Below are 3107 nucleotides of genomic sequence, written 5' to 3'. Positions count from 1 at the left end.
GTTGCGGTGAGCCGAGATCGCGCCATTGCACTCCAGCCTGGGTAACAAGAGCGAAACTCCGTCTCAAAAAAAAAAAAAAAAAAAAAAAAGATGGAGTCTCGCTCTGTCGCCCAGGCTGGAGTACAATAGTGCAATCTTGGTTCACTGCAGCCAACCTCTGCGTCTCGGGTTCAAGCAATTCTTCCGCCTCCGCCTTCCAAGCAGTTGGGATTACAGGCTACACTGCTGAATGACTGGCTTTTGTCCTTTTCCTTAGTAGAGTCTGAAATTTATTTAGGCAGGCGGTTAACATGCTTGCATATCAGCACAATGTCTTCAAACCTTCTATTTAAGCTTTGCTAAGACAGGTCTAGAGTACTCGTTTTTGGTAGAGATGGGGTCTCCCTACGTTGCTCAGGCTGGTCTCAAACTCCTGGGCTCAGGCAGTCCTTCCACCCTAGCCTCTGAAGTGCTGGGACTGTAGCTGTGAGCCACCATGCCCAGACTATTCTTTATTGAAGGGTTACTTTAGCTCTACTCCTGAGGAACAGCGTTCCTAAAACCTCTACTGAAGACCCACTCTTTTCAAAGACACCTCTGCATTCCAGCTAGTCAGAATGGAAGGTCTTCCCCACCCTCGGGAGCTCTGGTGACAGTTACCCTTCCCCACCCTTAGGAGCTCGGGCTCTACTAAAAATACAATTAGCCAGGAGTGGTGGCAGGAGCCTGTAATCCCAGCTACGCAGGAGGCTGAGGCACGATAATCCCTTCAACCCAGGAGGGGGAGGTTGCAGTGAGCCACTGCATTCCAGCCTGGGGGGACAGGGCAAGACTCTGTCTCCCCACCCCCCAAAAAAAAGTTTCATTATAAACAATACTATAACACATCTGTGTAATAAATCCTCGCACCAAGTGAGCAAACTGGTACCTTACGGTAAATTCCTGAAGGGAAACTGCTAGGTCATTTAAGATTTTACCAAACCGCCCTCCAAAAGATCTATCAACTGACACTTAGAGACCCCACACTGGCCAGGTGCAGTGGCTCACACTTGTAATCCCAGCAGTGTGGGAGGCCAAGGTGGAAGGATCTCCTAGGCTCAGGAGTTCAAGACCAATCTGGGCAACATAAGGAGATCTTGTCTCTAAATAAAAAAAATAAATTTTTGCTTCCTTTTTGATCCGCCATCTGCGCCTCAGATGGGGCCACCACCAAAACGCAGATTTTCATGAAAACCCTTAAGGAGAAGACCGTCACCCTCGAGGCTGAACCCTCGACAGAAAATGTAAAGGCCAAGATCCAGGATAAGGAAGGAATTCCTTCTGAGCAGCAAAGACTGATCTTTGCTGGGAAGCAACTGGAAGAAGGACAAATTTGTCTGACTACAACATTCAGAAAGAGTCTATTCATCTTGTGTTGACACTTCATGGTGCTGCTAAGAAACGAAAGAAGTCTTACACCACCCCAAGAAGAATAAGCACAAGAAAAAGAAAGGTTAAGCTGGCTGTCCTGAAATATCATAAGATGAATGAAAATGGTAAAATTAGTCGCCTTTATCGAGAGTGCCCTTCTGATGAATGTGGTGCTGGAGTGTTTATGGCAAGCCACTTTAATAACAGACCTTATTGTGGCAAATGTTGTCTGACTTACTGCTTCAACAAACCAGAAGACAAGTAACTGAGGTAATAAAAGACATGAACTAAATAATAAATATTTTTTTAAAAAGAGACACATGGTGTCTCTCACCAAAGCATGCACATTTATAACCATTCAGTTGTAAGTGGCTGTTTAATGTCTCTCACACTTCTGATTCTTAAGAGCTATTTCACAACAGAACACCAATAAACATTTCTGTTGTATCATTTCCAAATGTGAGTTATCAGGGCAAAAAAGTATAGAATGCTTAAATTGGACTGATGTGTACCATTGCATAAAACTCTTTGACATTCCTAAGAACAGTAAGCAGTCACTCACCCACGGAGGCCGTCAGTGTTACTGATGCTCAAAACTCACTCCAGGAAGTTCACAACGGTTTATGTGGTTTCTGACCTTAGGGACTCTTATTCTGTCAACTTATAAGCCACATTTTTTCCAAATTCCCACCAACACAAACATAAATGCCAAAAAGATTAAATATTTAAAGGAAAAACAAAAGCATTAAAATAACAAGCTGGCCAAAGTAGAGTATACCATAGTCCCAGCTACTCAGGAGGCTGTGGCAGGAGGATCACTTGAGCCCAGGTGTTCAAGACCAGCAACCTGCCTGGGCAATATAGTGAGACCCTCTCTGTAACAAAAACAAAAAACAAGAGAAGACTCTGCATAAAGTCACATCAGGAAAGATCTATGTGAAGACATCACAGAGAGACAGACACCTAACAATCAGAAACGTGGCTCCAATATCTTTCAGCATGTAGAAATTAAGGAAGTGAAAGAACAAATGCAAACTGAGAAAATACGTTAAAGAGAATCGATAGTGAGCTTTCATGAACATAATAAAGACTTTTTACACTCTCTATAAAAAAGCAAAGGATATAAATGGGTTGTAAAAGGCCAATAAGTACACAGCTAGGTGCTGAATTTCACTAACAAAGAACTGTAAAATAAAATAATGTGATACAATTTTTTGACAAATTACATTGACAATAATTAAAAAGACTTATGGGGGGGCCGGGCTCCGTGGCTCACGCCTGTAATCCCAACACTTTGGGAGGCAAAGGCTGTACAGATCACAAGGTCAGGAGACCATCCTGGCCAACATGGTGAAACCCTGTCTTTATTAAAAGTACAAAAATTAGCCGGGCGTGGTGGTGCACAGCTGTAATCCCAACTACTCAGGAGGCTGACGCAGGATAATCGCTGGAACCCGGGTGGTGGAGGTTGCAGTGAGCCGAGATCGCATCCCTGCACTCCAGCCTGGCAACAGAGTAAGACTTCATCTCAAAAAAAAAAGAAGACTTACGGGGCTGAGCACAGTGGCTCGCCTGTAATGCCAACACTTTGAGAAGCCAAGGTGAGAGGAATGTTTGAGCCCAGGAGTTCAAGGTTGCAGTGAGCTAGGACTGTGCCAGCACTCCAGCCTGGGCAACAGCAAGATTCCATCTCAAAAAAAAAAAAAAAAAAAAAAAAA

General features: G+C 43.9%; 1 protein-coding gene and 1 pseudogene across 1 annotated transcript in view; one reads left to right on the top strand and one right to left on the bottom strand.

Moving 5' to 3' along the window:
* Positions 1–3107, bottom strand: part of TCF25 (transcription factor 25) — a 45557-nt gene that overhangs the window by 41057 nt on the left and 1393 nt on the right. The window lies entirely within an intron of this gene.
* On the top strand, positions 597–1680 carry LOC108292796 (annotated as a pseudogene).

This window comes from Cebus imitator, unplaced genomic scaffold (genome assembly GCF_001604975.1).
Source record: "Cebus imitator isolate Cc_AM_T3 unplaced genomic scaffold, Cebus_imitator-1.0 Scaffold509, whole genome shotgun sequence".
NCBI lineage: Eukaryota > Metazoa > Chordata > Mammalia > Primates > Cebidae > Cebus > Cebus imitator.
Note: the sequence above shows the minus strand (reverse complement) of the source record. Positions and strands in the feature narration are given on the sequence as shown.